This window comes from Onychostoma macrolepis, unplaced genomic scaffold, assembly GCF_012432095.1.
Source record: "Onychostoma macrolepis isolate SWU-2019 unplaced genomic scaffold, ASM1243209v1 Scaffold158, whole genome shotgun sequence".
Lineage (NCBI taxonomy): Eukaryota > Metazoa > Chordata > Actinopteri > Cypriniformes > Cyprinidae > Onychostoma > Onychostoma macrolepis.
Window position 1 is genome coordinate 1 of NW_026704662.1, and position 9,542 is coordinate 9,542.

Sequence of the window (9,542 nt, forward strand, 5' to 3'; positions counted from 1 at the left end):
AGTTAAAGGGCATTTCATTATTGAATTCAGACATGTCATTGTCTAGCTCAGTTTAGTTTAAATGGTATCTGTGCAATCAAATCGGCGATAATCGCTAGAAATTAAGCGTCCCCAACTGAGCAAGCCAGAGGCGACAGCGGCAAGGAACCAAAACTCCCTCTGTGACAGAATGGAGAAAAAAACCTGGGGAGAAATCAGACTCCGTCGAGGGCCTGTTCTCCTCTGGCCAGGCAAAACCCGCAGTTCAAAGTTTATATTTCTATTTTGATTTTGTTGCAATTTCTAACAATAATAGTATTATGTAGTTAGGTATTTTATTTTATTATAGCAGTGGTTGCCGTTTATTGAGATCTCTCACCTGAGGTCTCGGAGTCTTCCACTAACGAGCTGATCGTCGGATCAGGTTTGTTTGATTAAAAAGGGATCATCTAAAACATTGGCTCTCAATTGAAGTCCTGGGCGCCATTTGCATGTCTCCCTTATATAACACACCCGATTGAGATCACCAACTCGTTAGGAGAGAGAACTAATGAGCTGATGATCTCAATGAGAGGATAGGGAGGGAGGGAGGGAGGGAGGGAGGGTTGGGTTGGGTTGGGATGGGAATTCCGGGATCGGGGTTGGGAATGCCGAATCCTTTGATAGGGGTGGGGGTCACCGTTGATGAGGATGGTCGAGAGGGAAATGGTAGCCCTGACTGGCAGCTTGAGTCTTCATACTTACCTGGCAGGAGACACCATGATCAAGAAGGCGGTTCACCCAGGCGAGGCTCGGCCATTGCACTCGGACGTGCTGACCCCTGCGAATTCCCCAAATGTGGGAATCTCGACTGCATAATTTATGGTAGTGGGGACTGCGTTCGCTCTCCCTGAAAGAGCTGGTTAAATAAATCTTTTTGCTTTTGTGTCTTTGTTCTTGTTTAGCGTCTTTGTTTTCTTTTGTGTCTTTGTTCTTCTTTTCTTTGTTCTGGCTAGTCAGCGATCCAGAGGGTTGTACAGTGCGACGGTTCTGTCATATCGGCGTGTGTGAAAACAAAGTCGCTTGCGCTCTTCAAAGTCCGCCCCACCCTGATGGGCCATTTAGTTTCAATTTCTCACAGACCTCACTTTTCAAGTCGATCAGACTGACTGTTGCCCAGCTGTAGCAGTTTTCATGCTTGTTTGGGTGTCCTTTCTATATCAGTATGCTTTTTCTTCGTCTCATGGCGCCACCAAGTGGCCACTGCGGCGCCCTTTTCGCCTGACCACAGATTGGGCCCGTACATGGGTGTGCCGATTTGGGTGAAACGATCTCATTCCTTTCTCGAGTTATAGCCATTTTAGCAACCTCGGCCACCACGACCTGCGAACGTTTTGAGGTCCCCTCGCCAAGGAGAATGGAAATTTCCGCTTTTTCTGCTGGATTATTGACAGTCAGACTCCAGAGAATCTTTCTGAGCCGCTTCGGGCCGGACTGGGCCAAATGCCTGGTGCTAGTTTGCAAAAGTAGGTTTTCGACAAAACCCAAAATAGCCGAAAATCTCGTCAGTGCGACGAGCCGATCCGAGACCTGCCTCTCGTTCGGCTCGAGCCAAGGATTCCGATGACATAAGGCACTTGGCTCTACGACAAGCCGTTTGGGAGTTAGGAGCGATGCCGTACTTTCCGTCGCAGGCGGGGGAAGGTGCTACCGTCCCCCGGCGTTTCAGGTCTCTGTGACTGACCGCGGCCTGGATGGGCGTGGCCGTTTCTGGCTTCCTCCCCGCTGCGTCTCAGGGGTCATCGCTTCTCGGCCTTTTGGCTAAGATCAAGTGTAGTATCTGTTCTTATCAGTTTAATATCTGATACGTCCCCTACCCGGGGACTGCATATTAAATTGATTTTTGGATCACGGAGCTGGAGCCGGGGCTTGCTCCGTCCACTCCACGCATCGGCCTGGTATTGCAGTGTCTCCAGGAACGGTGTGCTTCCCCTTTTCGGGGATTGCCGCTTTTTGTGAAGAATAGCAGAGCAAATAAGGAGGGGCCTTGCCTCGCCTCCCACGGAGGTCTGGTCTCGCAAAGCGGTCAAGTCACCTTTATTTACATAGCGCTTTTAACAATACAGATTGTGTCAAAGCACTTAACAGTATCAAATTGGAAGACAGAATGTCAGTAATGTATGATGGTAAGATTAAACACTCAATTTTCAGTTAAAGGGCATTTCATTATTGAATTCAGACATGTCATTGTCTAGCTCAGTTTAGTTTAAATGGTATCTGTGCAATCAAATCGGCGATAATCGCTAGAAATTAAGCGTCCCCAACTGAGCAAGCCAGGCGACAGCGGCAAGGAACCAAAACTCCCTCTGTGACAGAATGGAGAAAAAACCTGGGAGAAATCAGACTCCGTCGAGGGCCTGTTCTCCTCTGGCCAGGCAAAACCCGCAGTTCAAAAGTTTATATTTCTATTTTGATTTTGTTGCAATTTCTAACAATAATAGTATTATGTAGTTAGGTATTTTATTTTATTATAGCAGTGGTTGCCGTTTATTGAGATCTCTCACCTGAGGTCTCGGGTCTTCCACTAACGAGCTGATCGTCGGATCAGGTTTGTTTGATTAAAAGGGATCATCTAAAACATTGGCTCTCAATTGAAGTCCTGGGCGCCATTTGCATGTCTCCCTTATATAACACACCGATTGAGATCACCAACTCGTTGGAGAGAGAACTAATGAGCTGATGATCTCAATGAGAGGATAGGGAGGGAGGGAGGGAGGGAGGGAGGGAGGGGTTGGGTTGGGTTGGGATGGGAATTCCGGGATCGGGGTTGGGAATGCCGAATCCTTTGATAGGGGTGGGGGTCACCGTTGATGAGGATGGTCGAGAGGGAAATGGTAGCCCTGACTGGCAGCTTGAGTCTTCATACTTACCTGGCAGGAGACACCATGATCAGAAGGCGGTTCACCCAGGGCGAGGCTCGGCCATTGCACTCGGACGTGCTGACCCCTGCGAATTCCCCAAATGTGGGAATCTCGACTGCATAATTTATGGTAGTGGGGACTGCGTTCGCTCTCTCCCCTGAAAGAGCTGGTTAAATAAATCTTTTTTTGCTTTTGTGTCTTTGTTCTTGTTTCGCGTCTTTGTTTTTCTTTTGTGTCTTTGTTCTTCTTTTCTTTGTTCTGGCTAGTCAGCGATCCAGAGGGTTGTACAGTGCGACGGTTCTGTCATATCGGCGTGTGTGAAAACAAAGTCGCTTGCGCTCTTCAAAGTCCGCCCCACCCTGATGGGCCATTTAGTTTCAATTTCTCACAGACCTCACTTTTCAAGTCGATCAGACTGACTGTTGCCCAACTGTAGCAGTTTTCATGCTTGTTTGGGTGTCCTTTCTATATCAGTATGCTTTTTCTTCGTCTCGCAGCGCCACCAAGTGGCCACTGCCGGCGCCCTTTTCGCCTGACCACAGATTGGGCCCGTACATGGGTGTGCCGATTTGGGTGAAACGATCTCATTCCTTTCTCGAGTTATAGCCATTTTAGCAACCTCGGCCACCACGACCTGCGAGCGTTTTGAGGTCCCTCGCCAAGGAGAATGGAAATTTCCGCTTTTCTGCTGGATTATTGACAGTCAGACTCCAGAGAATCTTTCTGAGCCGCTTGGGCGGACTGGGCCAAATGCCTGGTGCTAGTTTGCAAAAGTAGGTTTTCGACAAAACCCAAAATAGCGAAAATCTCGTCAGTGCGACGAGCGATCCGAGACCTGCCTCTCGTTCGGCTCGAGCCAAGATTCCGATGACATAAGGCACTTGGCTCTCGACAAGCCGTTTGGGAGTTAGGGCGATGCCGTACTTTCCGTCGCGGGCGGGGAGGTGCTACCGTCCCCGGCGTTTCAGGTCTCTGTGACTGACGCGGCCTGGATGGGCGTGGCCGTTTCTGGCTTCCTCCCCGCTGCGTCTCAGGGGTCATCGCTTCTCGGCCTTTTGGCTAAGATCAAGTGTAGTATCTGTTCTTATCAGTTTAATATCTGATACGTCCCCTACCCGGGGACTGCATATTAAATTGATTTTTGGATCACGGAGCTGGAGCCGGGGCTTGCTCCGTCCACTCCACGCATCGGCCTGGTATTGCAGTGTCTCCAGGAACGGTGTGCTTCCCCTTTTCGGGGATTGCCGCTTTTTGTGAAGAATAGCAGAGCAAATAAGGAGGGGCCTTGCCTCGCCTCCACGGAGGTCTGGTCTATAAGCGGTCAAGTCACCTTTATTTACATAGCGCTTTTAACAATACAGATTGTGTCAAAGCACTTAACAGTATCAAATTGGAAGACAGAATGTCAGTAATGTATGATGGTAAGATTAAACACTCAATTTTCAGTTAAAGGGCATTTCATTATTGAATTCAGACATGTCATTGTCTAGCTCAGTTTAGTTTAAATGGTATCTGTGCAATCAAATCGGCGATAATCGCTAGAAATTAAGCGTCCCCAACTGAGCAAGCCAGGCGACAGCGACAAGGAACCAAAACTCCCTCTGTGACAGAATGGAGAAAAAAACCTGGGGAGAAATCAGACTCCGTCGGGGGGCCTGTTCTCCTCTGGCCAGACGAAACCCGCAGTTCAAAAGTTTATATTTCTATTTTGATTTTGTTGCAATTTCTAACAATAATAGTATTATGTAGTTAGGTATTTTATTTTATTATAGCAGTGGTTGCCGTTTATTGAGATCTCTCACCTGAGGTCTCGGGTCTTCCACTAACGAGCTGATCGTCGGATCAGGTTTGTTTGATTAAAAGGGATCATCTAAAACATTGGCTCTCAATTGAAGTCCTGGGCGCCATTTGCATGTCTCCCTTATATAACACACCGATTGAGATCACCAACTCGTTAGGAGAGAACTAATGAGCTGATGATCTCAATGAGAGGATAGGGAGGGAGGGAGGGAGGGAGGGAGGGAGGGGTTGGGTTGGGTTGGGATGGGAATTCCGGGATCGGGGTTGGGAATGCGAATCCTTTGATAGGGGTGGGGTCACCGTTGATGAGGATGGTCGAGAGGAAATGGTAGCCCTGACTGGCAGCTTGAGTCTTCATACTTACCTGGCAGGAGACACCATGATCAGAAGGCGGTTCACCCAGGGCGAGGCTCGGCCATTGCACTCGGACGTGCTGACCCCTGCGAATTCCCCAAATGTGGGAATCTCGACTGCATAATTTATGGTAGTGGGGACTGCGTTCGCTCTCCCTGAAAGAGCTGGTTAAATAAATCTTTTTGCTTTTGTGTCTTTGTTCTTGTTTAGCGTCTTTGTTTTTCTTTTGTGTCTTTGTTCTTCTTTTCTTTGTTCTGGCTAGTCAGCGATCCAGAGGGTTGTACAGTGCGACGGTTCTGTCATATCGGCGTGTGTGAAAACAAAGTCGCTTGCGCTCTTCAAAAGTCCGCCCCACCCTGATGGGCCATTTAGTTTCAATTTCTCACAGACCTCACTTTTCAAGTCGATCAGACTGACTGTTGCCCAACTGTAGCAGTTTTCATGCTTGTTTGGGTGTCCTTTCTATATCAGTATGCTTTTTTTCTTCGTCTCGCAGCGCCACCAAGTGGCCACTGCCGGCGCCCTTTTTCGCCTGACCACAGATTGGGCCCGTACATAGGTGTGCCGATTTGGGTGAAACGATCTCATTCCTTTCTCGAGTTATAGCCATTTTAGCAACCTCGGCCACCACGACCTGCGACCGTTTTGAGGTCCCTCGCCAAGGAGAATGGAAATTTCCGCTTTTCTGCTGGATTATTGACAGTCAGACTCCAGAGAATCTTTCTGAGCCGCTTGGGCGGACTGGGCCAAATGCCTGGTGCTAGTTTGCAAAAGTAGGTTTTCGACAAAACCCAAAATAGCGAAAATCTCGTCAGTGCGACGAGCGATCCGAGACCTGCCTCTCGTTCGGCTCGAGCCAAGATTCGATGACATAAGGCACTTGGCTCTACGACAAGCCGTTTGGGAGTTAGGAGCGATGCCGTACTTTCCGTCGCAGGCGGGGGAAGGTGCTACCGTCCCCCGGCGTTTCAGGTCTCTGTGACTGACCGCGGCCTGGATGGGCGTGGCCGTTTCTGGCTTCCTCCCCGCTGCGTCTCAGGGGTCATCGCTTCTCGGCCTTTTGGCTAAGATCAAGTGTAGTATCTGTTCTTATCAGTTTAATATCTGATCGTCCCTACCGGGGACTGCATATTAAATTGATTTTTGGATCACGGAGCTGGAGCCGGGGCTTGCTCCGTCCACTCCACGCATCGGCCTGGTATTGCAGTGTCTCCAGGAACGGTGTGCTTCCCCTTTTCGGGGATTGCCGCTTTTTGTGAAGAATAGCAGAGCAAATAAGGAGGGGCCTTGCCTCGCCTCCACGGAGGTCTGGTCTCATAAGCGGTCAAGTCACCTTTATTTACATAGCGCTTTTAACAATACAGATTGTGTCAAAGCACTTAACAGTATCAAATTGGAAGACAGAATGTCAGTAATGTATGATGGTAAGATTAAACACTCAATTTTCAGTTAAAGGGCATTTCATTATTGAATTCAGACATGTCATTGTCTAGCTCAGTTTAGTTTAAATGGTATCTGTGCAATCAAATCGGCGATAATCGCTAGAAATTAAGCGTCCCCAACTGAGCAAGCCAGAGGCGACAGCGACAAGGAACCAAAACTCCCTCTGTGACAGAATGGAGAAAAAACCTGGGAGAAATCAGACTCCGTCGAGGGCCTGTTCTCCTCTGGCCAGGCAAAACCCGCAGTTCAAAAGTTTATATTTCTATTTTGATTTTGTTGCAATTTCTAACAATAATAGTATTATGTAGTTAGGTATTTTATTTTATTATAGCAGTGGTTGCCGTTTATTGAGATCTCTCACCTGAGGTCTCGGGTCTTCCACTAACGAGCTGATGCGTCGGATCAGGTTTGTTTGATTAAAAAGGGATCATCTAAAACATTGGCTCTCAATTGAAGTCCTGGGCGCCATTTGCATGTCTCCCTTATATAACACACCCGATTGAGATCACCAACTCGTTAGGAGAGAGAACTAATGAGCTGATGATCTCAATGAGAGGATAGGGGAGGGGAGGGGAGGGGAGGGGAGGGGAGGGGTTGGGTTGGGTTGGGATGGGAATTCCGGGATCGGGGTTGGGAATGCCGAATCCTTTGATAGGGGTGGGGGTCACCGTTGATGAGGATGGTCGAGAGGGAAATGGTAGCCCTGACTGGCAGCTTGAGTCTTCATACTTACCTGGCAGGGGAGACACCATGATCAAGAAGGCGGTTCACCCAGGGCGAGGCTCGGCCATTGCACTCCGGACGTGCTGACCCCTGCGAATTCCCCAAATGTGGGAATCTCGACTGCATAATTTATGGTAGTGGGGGACTGCGTTCGCGCTCTCCCCTGAAAGAGCTGGTTAAATAAATCTTTTTTTGCTTTTGTGTCTTTGTTCTTGTTTCGCGTCTTTGTTTTTCTTTTGTGTCTTTGTTCTTCTTTTCTTTGTTCTGGCTAGTCAGCGATCCAGAGGGTTGTACAGTGCGACGGTTCTGTCATATCGGCGTGTGTGAAAACAAAGTCGCTTGCGCTCTTCAAAAGTCCGCCCCACCCTGATGGGCCATTTAGTTTCAATTTCTCACAGACCTCACTTTTCAAGTCGATCAGACTGACTGTTGCCCAACTGTAGCAGTTTTCATGCTTGTTTGGGTGTCCTTTCTATATCAGTATGCTTTTTCTTCGTCTCGCAGCGCCACCAAGTGGCCACTGCGGCGCCCTTTTCGCCTGACCACAGATTGGGCCCGTACATGGGTGTGCCGATTTGGGTGAAAGCGATCTCATTCCTTTCTCGAGTTATAGCCATTTTAGCAACCTCGGCCACCACGACCTGCGAGCGTTTTGAGGTCCCTCGCCAAGGAGAATGGAAATTTCCGCTTTTCTGCTGGATTATTGACAGTCAGACTCAGAGAATCTTTCTGAGCCGCTTCGGGCCGGACTGGGCCAAATGCCTGGTGCTAGTTTGCAAAAGTAGGTTTTCGACAAAACCCAAAATAGCCGAAAATCTCGTCAGTGCGACGAGCCGATCCGAGACCTGCCTCTCGTTCGGCTCGAGCCAAGGATTCCGATGACATAAGGCACTTGGCTCTACGACAAGCCGTTTGGGAGTTAGGAGCGATGCCGTACTTTCCGTCGCAGGCGGGGGAAGGTGCTACCGTCCCCCGGCGTTTCAGGTCTCTGTGACTGACCGCGGCCTGGATGGGCGTGGCCGTTTCTGGCTTCCTCCCCGCTGCGTCTCAGGGGTCATCGCTTCTCGGCCTTTTGGCTAAGATCAAGTGTAGTATCTGTTCTTATCAGTTTAATATCTGATCGTCCCTACCGGGGACTGCATATTAAATTGATTTTTGGATCACGGAGCTGGAGCCGGGGCTTGCTCCGTCCACTCCACGCATCGGCCTGGTATTGCAGTGTCTCCAGGAACGGTGTGCTTCCCCTTTTCGGGGATTGCCGCTTTTTGTGAAGAATAGCAGAGCAAATAAGGAGGGGCCTTGCCTCGCCTCCCACGGAGGTCTGGTCTCGCAAAGCGGTCAAGTCACCTTTATTTACATAGCGCTTTTAACAATACAGATTGTGTCAAAGCACTTAACAGTATCAAATTGGAAGACAGAATGTCAGTAATGTATGATGGTAAGATTAAACACTCAATTTTCAGTTAAAGGGCATTTCATTATTGAATTCAGACATGTCATTGTCTAGCTCAGTTTAGTTTAAATGGTATCTGTGCAATCAAATCGGCGATAATCGCTAGAAATTAAGCGTCCCCAACTGAGCAAGCCAGAGGCGACAGCGGCAAGGAACCAAAACTCCCTCTGTGACAGAATGGAGAAAAAAACCTGGGGAGAAATCAGACTCCGTCGGGGGGCCTGTTCTCCTCTGGCCAGACGAAACCCGCAGTTCAAAGTTTATATTTCTATTTTGATTTTGTTGCAATTTCTAACAATAATAGTATTATGTAGTTAGGTATTTTATTTTATTATAGCAGTGGTTGCCGTTTATTGAGATCTCTCACCTGAGGTCTCGGAGTCTTCCACTAACGAGCTGATGCGTCGGATCAGGTTTGTTTGATTAAAAAGGGATCATCTAAAACATTGGCTCTCAATTGAAGTCCTGGGCGCCATTTGCATGTCTCCTTATATAACACACCGATTGAGATCACCAACTCGTTGGAGAGAGAACTAATGAGCTGATGATCTCAATGAGAGGATAGGGAGGGAGGGAGGGTTGGGTTGGGTTGGGTTGGGTTGGGATGGGAATTCCGGGATCGGGGTTGGGAATGCCGAATCCTTTGATAGGGGTGGGGGTCACCGTTGATGAGGATGGTCGAGAGGGAAATGGTAGCCCTGACTGGCAGCTTGAGTCTTCATACTTACCTGGCAGGGGAGACACCATGATCAGAAGGCGGTTCACCCAGAGGCGAGGCTCGGCCATTGCACTCGGACGTGCTGACCCCTCGAATTCCCCAAATGTGGGAATCTCGACTGCATAATTTATGGTAGTGGGGACTGCGTTCGCTCTCCCTGAAAGAGCTGGTT

At 48.8% G+C, this 9,542-nt stretch overlaps 9 non-coding genes across 9 annotated transcripts; all 9 read left to right on the top strand.

Moving 5' to 3' along the window:
- The first annotated feature begins 715 nt into the window (after positions 1 to 715).
- Positions 716 to 871, top strand: LOC131535146 (U1 spliceosomal RNA). The gene has a single exon (XR_009269536.1). It is a non-coding gene; the product is annotated as a U1 spliceosomal RNA (small nuclear RNA).
- An 888-nt stretch (positions 872 to 1,759) lies between these two features.
- LOC131535139 (U2 spliceosomal RNA) lies at positions 1,760 to 1,950 on the top strand. Its single transcript, XR_009269529.1, has one exon. It is a non-coding gene; the product is annotated as a U2 spliceosomal RNA (small nuclear RNA).
- Positions 1,951 to 2,880: 930 nt separating this feature from the next.
- Positions 2,881 to 3,038, top strand: LOC131535143 (U1 spliceosomal RNA). The gene has a single exon (XR_009269533.1). It is a non-coding gene; the product is annotated as a U1 spliceosomal RNA (small nuclear RNA).
- An 880-nt stretch (positions 3,039 to 3,918) lies between these two features.
- On the top strand, positions 3,919 to 4,109 carry LOC131535140 (U2 spliceosomal RNA). Its single transcript, XR_009269530.1, has one exon. It is a non-coding gene; the product is annotated as a U2 spliceosomal RNA (small nuclear RNA).
- Positions 4,110 to 5,035: 926 nt separating this feature from the next.
- LOC131535145 (U1 spliceosomal RNA) lies at positions 5,036 to 5,191 on the top strand. The gene has a single exon (XR_009269535.1). It is a non-coding gene; the product is annotated as a U1 spliceosomal RNA (small nuclear RNA).
- An 886-nt stretch (positions 5,192 to 6,077) lies between these two features.
- Positions 6,078 to 6,265, top strand: LOC131535141 (U2 spliceosomal RNA). The gene has a single exon (XR_009269531.1). It is a non-coding gene; the product is annotated as a U2 spliceosomal RNA (small nuclear RNA).
- A 936-nt stretch (positions 6,266 to 7,201) lies between these two features.
- On the top strand, positions 7,202 to 7,365 carry LOC131535138 (U1 spliceosomal RNA). The gene has a single exon (XR_009269528.1). It is a non-coding gene; the product is annotated as a U1 spliceosomal RNA (small nuclear RNA).
- An 890-nt stretch (positions 7,366 to 8,255) lies between these two features.
- Positions 8,256 to 8,443, top strand: LOC131535142 (U2 spliceosomal RNA). Its single transcript, XR_009269532.1, has one exon. It is a non-coding gene; the product is annotated as a U2 spliceosomal RNA (small nuclear RNA).
- Positions 8,444 to 9,372: 929 nt separating this feature from the next.
- Positions 9,373 to 9,530, top strand: LOC131535144 (U1 spliceosomal RNA). Its single transcript, XR_009269534.1, has one exon. It is a non-coding gene; the product is annotated as a U1 spliceosomal RNA (small nuclear RNA).
- Positions 9,531 to 9,542: the final 12 nt, after the last annotated feature.